General features: G+C 45.5%; 1 pseudogene; it reads right to left on the minus strand.

The window, feature by feature from the left end:
• Positions 1-16620, minus strand: part of LOC138772476 (zinc finger protein 585A-like) — a 140066-nt pseudogene extending 123446 nt beyond the window's left edge.
• Positions 16621-20832: the final 4212 nt, after the last annotated feature.

Consider the following 20832-nt stretch of genomic DNA (forward strand, 5'->3'; position numbering starts at 1 on the left):
AGATCTGGTTATCAGTATATAATGTCGGCTGAGCTGGTTTCCTCTCTGTAAACCTAAAAGGATTCAGATGTTGATCTGGGCTCCTCATACTCAAGAATTGTTATGACTAGGTATACATAGATTATTAACCCCTTCCCGTCAGCAATTTGTATATATATGTTCCTACTGCACATACCCCGTGCAGTAGGAATGTATATATACGTTCCTGACTTCATGGGGTTACTGAAGTGTGGTTACTGTACTGCTATGAGATTCTACTTAAACAGGTGTCTAAGCCTCGTAGTGATCATACTGGAAAAACGTACTGCCAGAAGACTTACTGGATGGAGTACAAAGAAAATCAGCAAGGATATGAACCTGGCAAAGGGCAATCACCTTAAGGCAATGCCATGTGACAATGAAGTGTGCGGGACCGCTGCAGTGAGAGCAGTCCAGCCCACGTCAGTGTGTCCGGGGCCAGATGTAATAAGAGGCAGCTGCGATCCTGCAGCTGCGTCTCATTAACCCCTTAAACGCCGCGATCTATAGCGATCACTGCGTTTAAGGTACTCATCTGTCACTGAGTGATCGGGACCCCTGATCACATGTACCAATGGGTGGGGGTAAGCCTCCTACCTCCATCCTGTCGGTTCGGCGATCTGTGTATAAAGTCTGCTCTCAGGCAGGCTCTATGCACTGATCGCGGATAACACTAATCTATGCTATGCTATGGCATAGCATAGATTAGTATATGAAATCTAATGATTGCATAATTTACAGTGAAAACAAGTGGAAAACAACGTGTAGTAAAAAAAAAAACTTTTTAAAAGTATTAAAAAAAACGTTATAAACCCCCTTCCCAATAAAAGTTTAAGATACCCCCTTGCCCATTATAAAAATAAAAATATTTTAAAATATAAAATAAACATATTACATATTGTAGCATGCGGAATTGTCCAAGAAGCAAAAAGTTGTACAACAGTACAAACCCAGTATAGTTGAAGTGGGTGCCCGTCTCTCCACCCTGGCCCAGGGTGGTGAAAAATCCAGCAATGAAGTAGGAGACAGCACGTCCAGGGATAAAGTTGAAAAAACGTATTTAATGACACACCAGTGCGCACTGGTGTGTCATTAAATATGTTTTTTCAACTTTATCCCTGGACGTGCTGTCTCCTACTTCAATGCGGAATTGTCCGATCTATTAAGACATTACATTATTGTTCCCGCACGGTGAACGGTGTAAACGGAAAAAAAACACCATGATTTTTTTTATATTATATATCAGAAAAAAATTAATAAAAAGCGATCAAAATTTCTCTGTTACACCAATGTGATAACAATAAAAACTAGAGATCATGGTGCAAAAAAAGACACCCCAACCAGCCCTGTAGGTGGAAAAATAAAAGCGCTATGGCTCTTAGAAGGCGGGGAGGAACATTGCATTAATTTGACCCGGATTTTTGTGCATCAAAGGGCTTTGTCTTGAAGGGGTTAAAATTGGTATTAATAAATCATTTACCTGTATGTTACACGTATACTAGCAATATTATCTGATATTACTTAGGATAACATGTTATAAGGAATCCTAATTGATTCATCCTCTATGTATATCCACATGTAATAAATATATAGAATAAAGTTTAGATCATAACCTGACCCTGGATCTGGTCTCTTGTGTGCAAAATCTCATTCTCCTTTACTGAAGAGTGACCTGAATTATAAGCCTTACCTATGCAAGATGGTGTCATGATTCCCAAGACTAAGGATATGGATCTCTAGACCACAACCAGTTTGACTCAGGCTAAATTAGGTTGAAGAGTCTAAGGAAGCCCTGGTCTTTACCATAATCCCTATGAGGAGGTTTGAACTTTGCTACAGGGTATCCCAAGGTCACACTCCCCAGTAGAGTAGTCACCAATAGCAGCTGGATGTTGTGTGAGGAAAATGGAAAAGGTGACAGGGCCAGAAAGTGGCCATAGGTCCGGAGCATGGGCTGATGTAGTCAGAAAAACAAAATAGGTAGTAACTAGAGATGAGCGAACTGGGTTCGGGTTCGAGTCGATCCGAACCCGAATGTTCGGCATTTGATTAGCTGGGGCTGCTGAACTTGGATAAAGCTCTAAGGTTGTCTGGAAAACATGGATACAGCCAATGTCTATATCCATGTTTTCCATATAGCCTTAGGGCTTTATCCAAGTTCAGCAGCCACCGCTAATCAAATGCCGAAAATTCGGGTTCGGATCGACTCGAGCATGCTCGAGGTTCGCTCATCTCTAGTAGTAACACAAGTCCCAGGTGCGGTAACAGAAGGACGAGGCAAAAGCAAAGTCAGGAGAAGGTGGAGGCGAAGATCTAGATCAGACATGTCAAACTCTGGCCCGTGGTGACATTATTTTTGGCCCGCCAAGCAATTCAGAGTTTGAATTACATCTGGCCCTCCATTGCATTAGATTATAATATGGGTGGTTCGGACAGCCGCTTGGGCCACCCATATTATAATCTTGTAGGCCACAGGCAGTTTTTAGACAGGTTCCCATTAACAACTGTTCTAGGGGCTGGCTACTATATATGAGACTATGGGGGAGGGCTGGCTACTATATAGAAGACTATGGGGGAGGGCTGGCTACTATATACGAGACTATAGGGGAAGGGCTAGCTACTGTATGAGATTTGGGAGGGCTGGCTACTATATGAGACTACAGGGGAGGGCTGGCTACTATATGAGACTACAGGGGAAGGCTGGCTACTATAAAACACTATTGGGGAGGGCTGTCTACTATATGGCACACTTGGGAGGCTGGCTACTATTTGGGCGCTATTGGGAGGGCTGGCTAATATGTGGGGCAATTTTGGTTGGATTGGCTACTACATGGGGAATATTGGGGGGTTGGCTATTACATGGGTTGGGGATTAATCATATTATAGCAATTTATCATAGTGCACAGTGCTGGGAGACGCACACCACTGACAGTGGCCCACCATGTATTTGAGTTTGACACCCCTGATCTAGATGTAGAAAACCAGGTACCAGGCAGATAATCCAAGGCAATACAGAGGGGGGTGCGCATGCGCGCGGGGTTCATGGCGGACGTGTCCTGCTGAGCTCCGCAGTCCCGTCAGACTCGGCAGCGCTAATCAGCGACTATACGCTCCGGTCCGGCTCCTCTTCTCCCCGTACGGCTTGGTGACGATCCAGGGCACAGGATGGCGACCAAAGCAGGCAAAAAAGGCAAGATTTCCGGCCACACGGCAGCCCCTCATTCTGCTGCGCAGCGGAGGCCCTCCCCGCAGCAGACCCGGAGAGGCGCCATCTTGCCTCAGCGTGCTCCCTCTAAACCTTCCCCCAGGAGCGTTGCGGGACAGCGGGCTTCTCCCGAGAAGGAGGTAACACCTGCCCAGTCCCCCATGGCGTCTATCCGGGCCAGATCAGCCAGCCCCTCATCTGATATTTTTGGGGACCAGGACACACAGGGCTCGTCCCTGGACAAAGTTATGGCAGATATAGCCCTCAGTCAGTCCAGTTCTGACTTGGCACCCAGCCAGTGCAGCCCCGACAGACATGAAGTAGAGAGAGGGAGCCTGGAGGACAGAGACTCTGCGCTCATGGCACACTATTCTCCTGATAAAGTTCTCCTGTCCAGATTTTCATTACTTTTACGGCTAGGTTCAGACGCTGTAACTGTGCGGCTGTATTTGCGGCTGTAATTGTGCGGCGGTATTTTTGGTGGTTCGTGTGTATGCTTGGAAGTATAGGATATGCGGCTGCACAGTGCACACTATGTCTGAATCTACGGCCCGATCGTAAACGGACCCGTAAAAAATGAACAAGACCATTGTTTGCGGCTGGACATGCGGCCTAGGATTGACAGGCGGTCCGTACGGAGTACTTCAAAAATGATGCCGAATGCCGATGCCTCTAATAGTTAATATATTAAATTAATAAAACACATTTTCTTTGTAATAAAGACACTTTCGTTGTTCAATAATTTATTTCTAACGAATCCATCATTTTGCAATTAAATATACTGTTAAAATAAATAGATATATAAATAAATGTATATTTATCTATATATTTATTTTTTGACAGTATATTTAATTGCACAATGATGGATTCGTTAGAATTAAATTATTGAACACCGAAACTGAATTTATTTCCACGAAAATGTGTTTTATTAATTAAATATTAATTAGTACAGGAAGCTCCATAAGCCGTTAATTCATATTGCCGGCAATAGAGCATTCTGTACTAATCATCACTTAACTTTAATTAAAACATCAAATGTTTCTTCTAATTATGTTATGACAATAGCATTATTAGAAGAAACATTTAGAATTATATGTGCGCTCAGCTGATTGGCTGTTCGGCTGAGCGCACATATAATGAGCCGGTCCGCAGTACAGTCACTTCATTGTGCTGCGGACCAGCGAAGAGGACACATCGGGGTGAGTATAGAGCTCTCCCCACCCCCTCCCCAGCACTGCACCCCTCCCAGCAAGGAAGGGGGGGTCACTTAACCCCTTCCTTGCTGGGATGGGTGCAGTCTGGCATCAGTCTGGCCCCCAAGGGGTTAAGGGAGGATGTATTGCATCCCCCTTAACCCCCTTGGGGGCCAGACTGTAAGCAGCGATCTGTAAAGATGCTGCATACTGTAAGGAGCACAACACCGCTCACAATGATGGGTGTTGTGCTCCTGTTTGTGTTTTTTTTTGTGTGTTTCTCCCTTTTTGTTTTTCAGATATCGGTATCCTGGGGATTACGTCGGATTCCATGGTCTACGTCGATGACCAGCTGTTGTTGTTTTAATTTTTTTAATAAAATGGTCAATGAGGGGTGTGGGGGTGTTTTTATTTGAATAAAAAAAAATTTAAACTTGTGTCTTGTCTTTATTTCTTTACTTTATAGACTTAGTAGACGGAATCCATTACTAAGTTGGGGCCTAGTGTTAGCCGGTATAAAATGGCTAACACTAACCCCCTATTATTACCCCAGTACCCAATGCCACCAGGGGTACTGGGAAGAGCCAGGTGCCCGTGGTCCTGGAGCGTCAAAATTGGCGCTCCTGGACCGGGCGGCAGCAGGCTGGTAAGATTTAGGCTGGGGAGGGCCTAAACACCAATGGCTCTTCCCACCCTGGTGTTACCAGGCTGCTGTTGTTTGGTTTTTAACCCGGCTGGTTATAAAAATAGGGGGGACCCTATGCGGTTTTTTTTTTAAAATAAATAAATAATTAAAAAAAAACGCATAGGGTCCCCCCTATTTTTATAACCAGCCGGGTTAAAAACCAAACGACAGCAGCCTGGTAACACCAGGGTGGGAAGAGCCATTGGTTTAGGCCCACCCCAGCCTAAATCTTACCAGCCTGCTGCCGCCCGGTCCAGGAGCGCCAATTTTGACGCTCCGGGACCACTGGCACCCGGCTCTTCCCAGTACCCCTGGTGGCATTGGGTACTGGGGTAATAATAGGGGGTTAGTGTTAGCCATTTTATACCGGCTAACACTAGGCCCCGACTTAGTAATGGATTCCGTCTATTAGACGGCTTCCACTACTAAGTCTATAAAGTAAAGAAATAAAGACAAGACACAAGTTAAAAAATTTTTTATTCAAATAAAAACACCCCCACACCCCTCATTGACCATTTTATTAAAAAAATTAAAACAACAACCGCTGGTCATCGACATAGTCCATGGAATCCGACGTAATCCCCAGGATACCGATATCTGAAAAACAAAAAGGGAGAAACACACAAAAAAAACACAAACAGGAGCACAACACCCATCATTGTGAGCGGTGTTGTGCTCCTTACAGTATGCCGCATCTTTACAGATCGCTGCTTACACTCTGGCCCCCAAGGCGTTAAGGGAGGATGTATTGCATCCCCCTTAACCCCTTGGGGGCCAGACTGATGCCAGACTGCACCCATCCCAGCAAGGAAGGGGTTAAGTGACCCCCCCTTCCTTGCTGGGAGGGGTGCAGTGCTGGGGAGGGGGTGGGGAGAGCTCTATACTCACCCCTATGTGTCCTCTTCGCTGGTCCGCAGCACAATGAAGTGACTGTACTGCGGACCGGCTCATTATATGTGCGCTCAGCCGAACAGCGAATCAGCTGAGCGCACATATAATTCTAAATGTTACTTCTAATAATGCTATTATGATAACATAATTAGAAGAAACATTTGATGTTTTAATTAAAGTAAAGTGATGATTAGTACAGAAAGCTCTATTGCCGGGAATATGAATTAACGGCTTATGGAGCTTCCTGTACTAATTAATATTTAATTAATAAAACACATTTTCGTTGAAAAAAATACAGTTTCTTTGTTCAATAATTTAATTCTAACGAATCCATCATTGTGCAATTCAATATACTGTCAAAAAATAAATATATATATAAATATACATTTATTTATATATATATTTATTTTAACAGTATATTTAATTGCAAAATGATGAAATCGTTTACATTTAATTATTGAACAATGAAAGGGACTTTATTACAAAGAAAATGTGTTTTATTAATTCAATATATTAACCATGAGAGGCATCGGCTATAGTGCAGAGGATCGCAAACCCCTGTAATAGCGATTCATGTAAACTGTGTTCCCTGCTTTCCCAGATGCATCCAGAGGTGTTTGCATCACTTTCTTAAGATTTTATTTGTTATTTTTAGTTGAACCAGATTTCCAAGTAAATGACCGTATGTTTTGAGCCGCATGTCTATTTTTTCCCACGGTCGCAGTTTCACCCGCACATTTACAGCCGCATAAAAAATACAGCCGCACAGTTACAGCGTCTGAACCTAGCCCCCAACAAGAATTGGGGAAAGCCTGCTCTAAAATTACTGCTGACTTGAAATCTGACTTTCAAGAACTGGGGGTGAGGCTGGATGCTATGGAATCTAAAATAGATGCTACTGTGAGCACAGTTAACCAGCACTCTTCCTGCATGGGGGAGCTATATGATCAACTTGATGTTGCGCATGCAAAAATAGAAGACCTTGAAAATAGGTCGCGCCGTGAAAATTTCCGTATAAGAGGCCTTCCTGAGAATATCACGGATTTAGAGGAGGCGGTTAAAGAACAGTTTCATTTTCTCATTCCTGATCTCCCTGACCGCTATTATGATCTGGACAGAGTTCATCGGGCCCTGACGGCGCCCAGGGCTGACGGCCTGCCAAGGGATGTGGTGGTCAAGCCTCATTATTATATGGCTAAAGAAAAACTGTTGAGAGCTGCGCGAGATAACCCTGAGTTGATGCTCCGTGAAACACCTATTCAGATCTATGCTGACCTGGCTCCCAGCACGATCCTAAAGCGACGCACGCTGAAACCGCTGTTGCAAATTTTACAGAGGAAGGAGATTCGTTACAGATGGGCATTCCCCTTCCGTTTAGTCTTTACTTACAAGAATCGGCCTCACAGCTTCACGTCCTTACAAGAGGGAGAGTCGACCTTCATTTCTTTGGGGCTGCTGACAAGAGAGCCTGAGGGCTCCCCGTCAAGATCTCCGTCGGATGGTGATTGGAGGAGGAGACCGCCTCTCTCCCCACTGTGGAAAAGGAGCTCAAGATCACCGCGGAAGTGATGGCCTACTTGCCGTTTGGTCATGTTCTGTCCTTGTACTCTGGTGTGAGATATGCACTAGACTGTTACCGTCACCACGGTATTCTTGCTAATATTGTTGAGTTTTTGGTTTGTTTTATATTTTTGGTTTCATATTGGGAGCCTGACCCTTAATCAGCTGCCGTGGACTGACGGGGTTTTGCCCTTGTGCTCTCCTTGACCCTCGGAGCTCGCTTCCCTAATTATGGGGTGGCGACCTCTTACGGTCCTATTTTGGGGACCCTGGTCCCTTGTAGGTTTTCTTCTTTTTTCTTCTTCTACTTCTCTGTCCCCTTCCTGTTCTTTTCCCTATTACTTGTCCCTCTGTCCCTCCCTCCCCCTGTGCTTGTTTCTCAGAGTGATGAAGTCCATGCATGATGGCGTCAAATAGATCTGATCTCAAGGTGGTAACGCATAATGTCCAGGGCTTGAATAGTCCCACTAAAAGGAAGAAAGCTTTTCAGTTGTATCGTTCAATGAAGGCTGATGTTGTTTTTTTGCAGGAACTTCATTTTTCTAAGCATTCTGCACCAAAATTTATGCATAACCATTATCCTGTGTTCTTTCTAGCTTTAGCGGAAGAAAAGAAGAGAGGAGTGGGCATCTTTTTTTTCCAGATCGGTTGATTTCACGTTGTCCAATTCTTATAGTGACCCGGACGGACGTTACCTGTTATTGACAGGTACTCTACAAGGTTCCCCAGTTTCTTTTTTATCCTATTATGCACCTAACACGGGACAGGTACAATTTTTTCAAAATATGCTAAAATTGCTTGCACCCCACTTTGAGGGCCGCTTGATTTTGGCGGGTGATTCCAATCTGGCTTTGGACGCTTCTCTGGATAAAAAACCTGGAGAGCTGTCCAAGTCCAGAGCTCCATCCAAACAAGGCCTTCTTTTGGCACAATTATTCCATTCTTATGATCTGGTTGATGCCTGGCGGGCAGCGAACCCTACTACCAAAGATTATTCATATTTCTCTGTAGCTCACTCCTCCTATTCTCGCATAGACCACGTTCTTCTCTCCTCGCAGCTCTCCTTTAATCTCTCTAAGGCTAATATCTCCCCTATACCTTGGTCTGATCATGACCCGGTATCAGTGGTGCTGGGTTCTTTCTGGATTGCCCCTCCTTTTTTGCCTTGGAGATTAAATGAGACCTTATTGACTAATCCGATTGCTTGTGCTGAGGTTCTTGCCGGTCTTCAAAATGTTTTTGCTGTTAATTTGCCGCACGATACTTCGCCTGCGGTTAATTGGGAGGCCCATAAGGCCACGATTAGGGGTACTTTAATTAAATTAGCTTCTAGACTCAAAAAAGAGAGGGACGCTACTCTAAAGTTAAAAACTACAGAATATGAGCGATTAAGTGCCCTCCATAAAAGAAACCCGAGCCCTGGGCTTTTATCTAAAGTAGAAATGACAAGGACTGAACTGAATATTTGTTTGACCTCGGTGGCAGAGCGCAGCTTACGGTGGACACAATATAGATTTTTTAGCCAAGGGGATAAGCTTGGGTCCCTCCTAGCTAAACGTTTGTCTCCGAAGTTTCGACATACGGCAATTCCAACTGTGAAGCTCCCTAATGGTACCGTTTCACAACATCCCCCTTCAGTCTTAGAGGCCTTTCATGGATTCTATTCTAAACTATATAAACCGGAGGGTAACTTCCCAACATCATTGGCACACTCTTTATTCGCAGACTTGGACTTGCCCACTTTAGCAACAGCACACATAGACTTAATGGAAAGCCCGGTCTCACTGGAGGAGGTCAAGAGCGCCATTAAGGGGCTTAAACGCGGCTCCGCACCAGGGCCTGATGGCTTCTCCAGCTTTTACTATAAAAAATTTATGGACCTTCTAGCCCCGCATTTAGTTTTATTGTTTAATTCTTTGAGGGAGGGTTCGGGGCTATGTCCTGACTCTCTTAAAGCTTATATTTCAGTAATCCCCAAGCCCGATAAAGATCATTTATTTTGTGAAAATTATAGGCCTATATCTCTTATTAATGTTGACGTTAAAATTCTCACTAAAATTATGGCCTCGCGCCTTAACTCCTTTATAGAACAATATATCCACGTAGATCAAGTGGGCTTTGTTCCTAATAGGCAGGCGGCGGATCAAACAAGGAGGGTGCTAGATCTTATATCCCTGGTGCAATCACAATGGGCTCCAACCTCCTCCAAACAAGCTTTATGTTTGTCGTTAGACTTGCGTAAGGCTTTTGATTCCCTAGATTGGGATTATTTGTTCTATATCCTGGACAAATGGGGCTTTGGCCCTAATTTTTTAACTCTCTTGCGAGGTCTGTATTCCCACCCAACAGCTCGAGTTAACATTAAGGGCCATCTTTCCCCTGCCATAGCGGTAGAATGCGGAACTAGACAAGGGTGTCCTTTGTCTCCGGTCTTGTTCATTCTTGCAATAGAGCCCTTGGCGCGCCTGATTAGGGCGCATGGGAGCATTAGAGGAATAGAGGTGAACGGTGAACAACATAAATGTGCGCTTTATGCGGACGATATTCTGTTATTATTGACTTCCCCCTTGACCTCTCTTCCAAATGTCTACAGTTTGCTAGATAAGTTTGCTAAAGTATCGGGTTTGGGGGTAAACCATAGTAAGTCAGAAATTTTGAATATAAATATTCCCCACGCTGCCGCTAAATTGATCCAGTTAAATTTTGAGATGCGTTGGAGAGAAGATAAATTGAATTATCTTGGAATTGCTCTTACCCTCTCTCTTCCTTCCCTCTTTTCATCTAACTTTGTCCCTCTACGGAGGAAACTGAATGATGACTTGAAACTTTGGTCCACTCTTAATCTCTCATGGTTAGGCGGCATTGCGGCCGTAAAGATGACCCTGCTACCCAAATTACTATACTTATTCCGTACAGTCCCCGTGGATGTCCCCCTTGCCTTTCTCCGGGGTCTGCAAAAGGAGATTTTGGCTTTTATATGGGGTCCCCGCCGTTGTCGTGTGCCTCAAGGCACACTGTACTCTAGCCGGACTAATGGAGGCCTAGGTCTGCCTAACATAACTAAATACTACTACGCTGCCCGCCTGGCCCCAATCGTTTCTTTACATCGTACCTCTGCCTGTCCCGGTTGGGTTCCCATAGAACAATTTGCTTGCCCGGCCTTTCCGCTGGATTTATTACCTTGGCTTTCTATGAAGAAACGCCCACCGATTTTGTGCCCACTCCTCTCTTCTATGCTGGCCCTGTGGGATCGGCTTAATCGATCTTTTGCTTTGGGATCGGATCACACTCCGGCCGCTCCACTTTTTGCCAACCCTGAATTTGCCCCTGGCTCACGCTCCTCTGTCTTTAAATGGTGGTCTGATAAAGGCCTATACAGGATTGGCAACTTTTTTTATAGGCTGGGCATTCGCCCTAGAGATTTCTTTGTAACGATTCACAAATTGCCTGAAGCTGAATATTTTAGATATAATCAGATTGTTCACTTTCTAAATGCCTGGAAAGATAGATGTACGGATGTAACTGTGACTACGTTTTTTGAAGGTTTATGCATTAATTCCCCGTTGGGGAAACATGTGCTGTCACTGTTGTATGCTCATTTCACCACACCTCCAGATAAATTAAGTTACATGGTGCAGTGGGAAAGGGATTTGGCTCTTTCCTATTCCACTCGGGAATGGCAAGATATAGCATCCAATACTGCTAAAGTCTCCATTAATGTGGCTCTGGTGGAGGCCAATTATAAAGTCCTGCTCCGTTGGTACTTGGTCCCGGCTTGTATTGCTAAAATGGTTCCTAACTACTCTCCGCTCTGTTTTAGACAGTGTGGTGGCACAGGGACCATGAGCCATATTTGGTGGGATTGTCCAAAGGTTAAAAGGTTTTGGAGGAGAATCTTCAATTTATTATTCTCATTGACGCACTGTAATGTGCGCATGTCTCCCTCTTATGCCCTGCTAAATGTAAAGCCTCCAAGGCTGTACAACAGTTTGCCTCGTTCCTGTTTCTAGCGGCTAAGATAGCGATTGCCACCTCCTGGAAAAAAGGGGCTGTTCCCCTGGAGTTGGTAAAAGTTAAACTTAACTGGATTATGGTCAATGATCGGCTGCATGCTCTTCTCCATGATAGGGAAGAAAAATTTCAAAGGGTTTGGCAGCCCTGGATTTCTTATGTATCATCCTGTATGTAGAGTTGTCGGCCTTGGATTCCCCTGCTGATGTACGGGCCTGGGCGGTGCGAGGGCTTTATACTACCTCCTTTCCCCTCTCTCCCCTAGTCTCTTTTCCTCACTCCCATTCTCCGTCTTTTCTCTCTTCTTCTTTTCTGTTTCTCTTCTTTTGTTACTCTGGCCCCGGTCCCACCGGATGTTGGTCTCCGGGGTCTCTGTCCAGTTGAAGTTGGCAGACATTGGTTGAGTCTGCCCATTGTGGTGGCCACTTGACTATGGACTGGAAATAAGTCATGTATGGTTCGCCTTATATAGAAATAATGACAGACACCATTCTGATCTGGTCGATGTTTTATTTGATGTTTGTTTATACATTGCCGATTATGGGCAACTTTGTAAATTCAATGTTCTTATATGTGCAATTGTTTGCGGAAAAACTAAAAATTGAATAAAACATTTTGGAAAACAAGGCAATACAGAGTCCAGGAACAAAGCGTTCTGTAGATTACACACACACTATCAAGGTAAATGCAAGACAAGACACGTAGAAACTCGGACAGATAATGAGAGAAATATCATTTATAGCGGCCAGAGATGGCCTCATATAGAAGCAGCCAATAGAAGAAAGGCTACAGGGCAACAGGACAGCAGCACAGAAGGAGTTAACAAAACATTGGCTAAAGAAAAGCAGAAGACTCTGGTCACAAGTCACAGGATCTGAGGAGAAAACTTTCTGCTGGATAAGATGGCCAATCTATGTAGAGCAGAGGGACACCTGACATCACTTCCTACATTTGGTAAAGCCCCCTCTGTGCTCCCATATAGTAGTTAGGCCAACTCTGTGCTTCCATGTAGGTAGTCCCTGTGTTAGTCTCCCTTTCCCCTAGTAAATAATATCTCCAATTTAGGTAATCCTCCCATGTCACCATCCCCCTGTAGCTGTAGATAGTCCCCTTGCCAGTTGCCATCACCCCATGTTGGTATCTTCTCTGTGAGTTATCCCTCAGTGGGAAGCCCTCTTGTAGGTAATCCAAATAAAGGTCCCATAAACAATAGTAAAGAGTCACCCATCCCTACTGATGTCAGCAGGATCATCAGGCCTTGTGATGTGTATTGATAGTTGTGATGTGCGCCATGGTGTAAGTACAGAGGAGAGCCTCATATCTGGTGCAGGAGATCTCTGATACTGCTGTCAGGTGGCTCTATAGTTGTAGCAGAGATGCCCATACCCGCACCCAGCAGCAGGGGTAGGTGGGAAGGCTCTGCTGGGCACACAGCTGACCGTCCTTTACTTGGGGTGAAAACAGTGGGCAGTAGCAACTGCAGCCACAGGACCCCCTGCATGATGAGCTGCAGTACCTGGAGCAGATGAAGCACATTATACAGCGCGGCCACTAAAAAGACGACTAGACCGACACCTGGTTAACCTCCATGTTTGGTATTAAGGCGCATTACAGTCTGTGGGGTCAGTGTACAGCAGATTCCCACACACATAAGTCTGCATTCACACAATCCGTGTTTGCTCTGTGAAACAATTACTGGAATGTTTCCCTACTCCTGGCATGATATTGATACATTGTGCAAGGAAACACTCCAGGACAGGGAATGGATGTCCACACTTCACAGAGTGAGCACAAATCGTGTGAAGGCAGTTTAACCCTTTAAGGACCCATGACGTACCAGTACGCTAGTGAGTCCAGCGGTACTATAAAGCGAGCTCATACGGCGTGGAGAACGACTGCTATCAGCTGCGCTCCTGTAAGTAATCTAACGTAGCAGTGTAATAGTCCCCTGGGGAGAATAGTGTAAAATAAAAAAATATAAAAAGTTTTAACCCCTAGACGACCCTGGACATATCTGAACGCCTCTCCGCCTGTCACCAGATGACCCTGGGCGTACAGGTACATCCAGAGTGCATATCCCGCTGTGAAGGAACAGATCGTGCTTCATAGCAGGTGGGGGCAATCCGTAGCCGAGCCCTCACCGTTAATGAAAGGAAGCACTGATCGCGCTGCAGCCTGTCATTAACGCCTTAGACGCAGCTCCTGTTACTTACCGGCCAGGATCGCATTACCTTCCTCCGTGCGGTCCCGCCAGCGTTCTGCCTGTAGAGTCTGCCACGGGCAGACTCTATGTGCAGAATGCAGCTAATACTGATCAATTCTATGATATGGCATAGCAATGATCAGTGTATGCAATCTAAAGCTTGCATGTAAAAGCCCCTTAGAGAGACTTAAAGAGTGTCAAAAAGAAAAAGTAAAAAGGTTTTAAAAAATACCCCAAAGCCCCTCCCCAATAAATATCAAAATCACCCCATCCCGTTATATAAATAAAACATATAAAAATAAATAAATCTTTTATATACTGTAGTGTGCATAATTGTCCGATCTATAAAAATATAACAATAGTTGAGCTTCGATGGCAAAGTAGATGAAATAGGAGCTCTCCCTTGTGTGAGTTCTCTGACTTAAAGGGGCTGGGACCCCTTGAATTTAAACATGAGGGAGAATCATTGTTACACATATGACCACGTTTTTATAAGAGCAGATCTATACTGCAGGGCATTCCTTTCAAGGGAGGCTCTGGAGGAGTACATTTAATGTCACAAGAAAACGAGTACCTTTACAAGAAGGAGAGTTCACCGACCTCAGGAAGAATAAGTCCTCTCCTCTCTGATCTTCTCCTCTATAACCCCCCTCCGGAGGCAACTGCAGATCAGAGGCACAGATAGAGAAGAGGTAAACATTCATACATAACCCATCCAGCGAAGTAAAGATTTTTTGTTGGTGGTTTCTACGCGGCTGGAAATGTCAGCGTAATTTGAGGCTTGCCCTTGGAGCATCATCACGTAAACATTAATAACGCCAGGGTGGCCTTGCAGTTATCAAAGACAAGTCATAGGGAGGACAGCAGATTCAGGGCATAGCAATGAGGCGGACAGATTGACGCCAGCTAGGGAAGGCAAGACAGTACCTTAGATGATCCTCCAGTAATGGCTGTAGTGCAGCAGGGCCAGTTCTCTGGTGTCCCACGTGGGCAGAGGGATCTCTTCTTTACCCGCCGGGACCACTTTTTATAGCAAACAACTCCCTGCTCCTGCCCCATGATCTGGACACATGACCAGCCCGGAGGACTATGGCCACCAACCCCCTGCCGCTCCATCCGCAGAGAGGAAAACAGCCGGAACCTCCACCATTGCAGACCAGAGCCTCTCCAGCCTGACCAAGAAAATTGCCTTCCCGCCTCCTCCCCCCAGAACCTCACAACACACATCCTCCGACACTCCAACGGCATACTCCGCCATCCATGAAAGAAGATCCCAGCAATCAGCGATCGAATTCCCCATTAGGGCTCAGGAGCTCAGCATTAGAGGAAACAAGGGAGAGAAGCTCTAGAGGCGCAGCACTGCATCATGACGCCAGACCACTCCCCCGCTGAACAAGTGAATCAGTGATCCTGTTCGGCAAACAGCGTAAGCAAAATGCTGGGGGAAAAGTGCCAGAATTGCTGATCTTACATTTTATATATAAAGAAAATAATAAAACATAATTAAAACATCTGATCTACACAAATATGGTATTAATTAAAACTAGAGATCGTGGTGCAAGAAAGGACATCCCGTACAGCCCCATCAGCAAAAAAATAAAACTATTAGAGTCACAATAGGGAAATTGTTATAATAATTATTTTTGAAAAAAAATTATTTCATAAAAAAAATAATGAAACATTAGAAAATCTGTGTAAGCTTACATGTCCTTGTGTTCAGACTATATAACAGTATCATGTCACGTTTACCGTAAAGTGCATTATGTAGACACAGGAATCCTCCAAAAGGTTACAATGTTGCTCATGTGATCATGGCGCAAAGAATGATGCCCCATACAGCCCCTTAGGTGAAAAAATAATTTCGTAAAAAAATAATTTCATATATGTTTGTATATATAAATAATAACGTAGGTGAAAAAAATGATTGGCTGACCACTGGGAGCCGCCAAAGCAAGCGGGAGCAGTGACCCGATACAGTATGTTCCCGGGCCGGGCTGCAGGGGTTAATGGCGCTGAGTTTGACATACTCTGAGTATGTGAACCCATTGAAGTGCATGGGCAAGTATGCTCAGCGGATTTCGATTAAAATTCAAAGTGAGAAGTCCGCTGTGGATACGTTACGTGTGAAGCCACCATTTGGGGTTAAAGAACTTCTGAACGAGTCTTCTGAACGCAGCCTCTGCTGTGTGATACTGCTGCTGAGATTGTGTCTCCGATCCTATTATGGCTCATACTATTAACCCTGTATCTATGCTAAGTGATACTGTATCTAAATCTGTATCTAATGTGTGATACCATCTGCTGAGCCATGGTATCTAAAGCCAATGCGTATGATACCTTCAGCAGTGCTTTCGTATTTATTCTTATTGTGATTGATACTGTCCGCTGAGCTGGTGTATCTAACCCCACTGTGTGTGATACCATCTGCAGGGGTACTGTATCTAATCCCACTGTGTGTGATACCATCTGCAGGGGTACTGTATCTAACCCAACTGTGTGTGATACCACTCGCTAAGGCACTGGTCAGTAGTCAGTGGATGGAGGGACCCAGCACGTTCATGAGGGAGGGACAGGGGTGACGCCATGCCAACTTTTAGACAAGGGAAAAAAATCAAACAACTGGAGATACCTCAGCAAGCGCACACACTATCAACACCATTCAGGGCTCTTTTAAAGGGTAATTCCAGGTTCCCGACCCCTTTATGACCCTGTATTCTTACCTCTAGGGCCTCATTCACAGCTTCTTCTTAGAGGAGCCATCACCATCTAGAATACTAAGTTATAATAAAAGACTAAAGAGGGAATCAATCACCTGTGGAAGCAATAGGGCTGTAAGTTCATTCAATAAGCTATGAGAGAATCACCATGGTAACAGCACATTGGAGCGGCCATCTTGAAGTTGGCAGCACAGGCTGCGGTGTACACAGGACACGCCCCCGATCCCAGGCTTGTCTGCACTGCAGTCACAGCCTTTTATCACCCGCAGGGGCAGTATTCTGCATTGGGCAGTTTCTCCAGTGTATCTAAGCCTGTCCTGTGTGATACTGTCTGCTGAGGACGTGTTCCTAGAATATATGATGCTGTTTATTGGGCCATTGTAGCTAAGCATATCATGTTTGATACCGTTTCTCTATGCCCATGTATCTAATCCTATGATAACTAGTACTGAGCACCTGAGGTCATGCATCTAATCCTATTATAATACTGATAATGCTATTTATACATTATATCAAAGTCTATCATGTTACTGTGTTAGTAAGCAAGTGTATCTAATCCTATGATATTTTGAACTATGGTACAGGCTGTTCTAGACTCACTCCTTAGGGGGGGGGGGGGAGGACTAACTACTAACCCAATGAAGTGTGCCATAGACTAAGGGCTCTATTACACGGGACGATTATCGTGCGAAAAATCGTTATATCGTTCAAATTTAAACAATAATCGTTCTGTGTAATTGCAGGCGACGATCAAAAAATCATTCGTATGTTGTTGATCGTTCATTTAGATCTGGACCTAAAATTATCGTTAATCGTTTGCTGTAATTCCACATTCGTTCGCTCAAGTTCCGCGTTTTTTCACTAATCTTTTAGCTTAATTGCACATTGCCCATTGTTTTGCTGGGATCAGAAGGAATAAACTATCATAGTAACTATCGCAATAACGATTGTAACTAACGATTATCGCTCTGTGTAATATGGTGAACAATTTCAGGTTAACGATAAACAATCTCGTTTGCGATCGTTTATCGTTAGTTGTTAATCGTTAAAAATCGCTCAGTGTTATAGGACCCTAAGAAGAGGCACGATACTTAGGCTATGTCATTGGGCGCTGTGTTATTAAACCACAGATTAATGAGGTAGAGGTGATACAGGGTTGGCCAAGGCCTGTCACTACCTGGCAAGTAAAATAGTTCCTGGGTATGGTGGGCTATTATTGAGGTTTATTCCCCATTTTACTAATTTGGCAGCTCCATTGACAGGGCTCTTGAAGGGATGTAATTCAGTGATGGTACACTGGAATGACCAAGCGCAAAAGGCTTTTTCCTCTTTGAAGTCGGCCTTGTGTGGGTCACCGCTCCTGGTGACACCTGACTCCAAGAAGGAGTTTGTAGCACAGACCGATGCCCCTGAAGTGGGCCTCGGTGTTGTACTGCTGCTGGATGGGAGTTTTTTTTCTTCTAGCTTGTCTTGCTCATAGAGATGCAGAGAGCTGTACTCAAGAACTGGACTGGAGTTAAAGGGGTAGTGCGGCGCTAAACATTTATTCACAAAATAACACACATTACAAAGTTATACAACTTTGTAAAGTATGTTATGTAAGTGAATGGCCCCCTACCCCGTGTTGCCCCCCACCCACGCTAGACCCTGAAGTGTGGTGCATTATACTTACCGCATTCGTATCGACCCCCGTTCGCCATCTTGTGACAATGACGTCGTCTTTAGGAGGCCCGCCCCCCTCTGCCAAGTCACCAGCTGCTCAGCCGCGATCGGCTGAGCACAGTTATGCTCAGCCAATCACAGCTGAGCAGCTGATGACGCGGCATAGGGGGACGGCCGAACCGCTCCATCCGTCCCTCATGCCGGCCCCCCTCTGCCGTGTCATCAGCAGCTCAGCCGCGATTGGCTGAGCATAACTGTGCTCAGCCAATTGCGGCTGAGCACAGTTATGACGCGGCAGAGGGGGGCCGGCTTTAGCGACGGATCGAGCGGTTCGGCCGGCCTCCCAAAGACTACGTCATTGTCATGTGCAGTAAAGTGAGTAGGTATGTGGGTTGCCCCCTGTATGTAGCATCCCCTGCTGTGCCCCCATATAGTAATAATGCCACCTGTGCTGTCCCCATAGTAATAATTCGCCGTGCTGCATCAAATTTAGTAATAATCCCCCCCCGTGCTGTCCCCATAGTAATAATCCCCCTGTGCTGTCCTCATATTAATAATCCCCCCAATGCTGTCCTTATATTAATAATCCCCCCAATGCTGTTCTGATATTAATAATCTGCCTCAATGCTGTCCTCATATTAATAATCCCCCCAATGCTATCCTGATATTAATAATCCCCCCAATGCTGTCCTGATATTAATAATCCCCCCAATGCTGTCCTCATATTAATAATCCGCCCCAATGCTGTCCTGATATTAATAATCCCCCCCAATGCTGTCCTGATATTAATAATCCCCCCAATGCTGTCCTGATATTAATAATCCCCCCAATGCTGTCCTCATATTAATAATCCCCCCCAATGCTGTCCTGATATTAATAATCCCCCCAATGCTGTCCTGATATTAATAATCCCCCCCATGCTGTCCTCATAATAATAATCCCCCCATGCTGTCCTCATATCAATAATCCTCCCCAATGCTGTCCTGATATTAATAATCCCCCCCAATGCTGTCCTCATATTAATAATCCCCTCAATGCTATCCTCATATTAATAATCCCCCCCAATGCTATCCTCATATTAATAATCCCCCCCAATGCTGTCCTGTTATTAATAATCCCCCCAATGCTGTCCTCATATTAATAATCCCCCCATGCTGTCCTCATATCAATAATCCCCCCCAATGCTGTCCTCATATTAATAATCCCCCTAATGCTGTCCTCATATCAATAATCCCCCCAATGCTGTCCTCATATTAATAATCCCCCCCAATGCTGTCCTCATATTAATAATCCCCCCAATGCTGTCCTCATATTAATAATCCCCCCCAATGCTGTCCTGATATTAATAATCCCCCCCATGCTGTCCTCATATTAATAATCCCCCCAATGCTGTCCTCATATTAATAATCCCCCCCCCTATGCTCTGCCCCCCATAGTAAAAAATCCCCCCCATGCTGTCCTCATATAAATAATCTCCCCCTGTGCTCTGCACCCCACCCCCCAAAACACACACACACACACACACAAAAAACAACATTATACTCACCTCAATAGATAGAGCGGTTCCCTGTCTGTTCTTCTCCTCCGGCCTGCGAGGAGCAAGCAGGCCGCCGCCGCCGCCCCTGCACACATCTTCTCCCTCCAGCACAGTCAGATGACGTCATATGCTGGAGGGAGACGATGTGTGAGGGGGCGGCAATGAGCGCTCGGCTCGGTCAAGTGCCGTCCGGGGGGCGGAGCTGCGGTCCGGCGGGCGGTACAGGGGTCTGAGCAGGTGATGGGGAGGTCAGGCCAATACCCAGAGGAGGGGGCGGCAGCAGCCAGCTGGGTGATGAGCGTTCGGCTCGGCCAAGCGCTGTTCGGGGGGGCGGATCTGCAGTCCAGCGGGCGGTACAGGGGTCGGAGCAGGTGATGGGGAGGTCAGGCCAGGACCCAGAGGAGGGGGCGGCAGCAGCCAGCTGGGTGATGAGCGTTCGGCTCGGCCAAGCGCTGTTCGGGGGGGCGGATCTGCAGTCCAGCGGGCGGTACAGGGGTCGGAGCAGGTGATGGGGCGGGCGGGCTGACGTCCGGAAGTACATGCCGCTAAGTGAGGTCCTGGGGTTGCCACCAGCGCCCCCAACCTCTCGGCGCCCCGTGCGGTCGCCCGGCCGGCCCGTCCCTAGAAACGGCCATGAGGCTGGGTTCACACTACGTATATTTCAGTCAGTATTGTGGTCCTCATATTGCAACCAAAACCAGGAGTGGATTAAAAACACAGAAAGGATCTGTTCACACAATGTTGAAATTGAGTGGATGGCCGCCATATAACAGTAAATAACGGCGATTATTTCAATATAACGGCCGTTGTTCTAAAATAACAGCAAATATTTGCCATTAAATGGCGGCCATCCACTCTATTTCAACATTGTGTGAACAGATCCTTTCTGTGTTTTTAATCCACTCCTGGTTTTGGTTGCAATATGAGGACCACAATACTGACTGAAATATACGTAGTGTGAACCCAGCCCAAGAGTGTGGAGTTTATGCTGAGTACACATATGTGACCTGTCTAGGAGGATAGGTTTGTCTGGGACTTCCGCTACTGTGAAAAATGCCAAGCCAGGACTGTATGCTTATGCTTGAAGGTAATGATGGATTTTTGTTCCATTGGCTTTTGAAGTGTGAATTGGAACTGTGAACTGTCTGTT

Source organism: Dendropsophus ebraccatus, chromosome 14 (assembly GCF_027789765.1).
Source record: "Dendropsophus ebraccatus isolate aDenEbr1 chromosome 14, aDenEbr1.pat, whole genome shotgun sequence".
Lineage (NCBI taxonomy): Eukaryota > Metazoa > Chordata > Amphibia > Anura > Hylidae > Dendropsophus > Dendropsophus ebraccatus.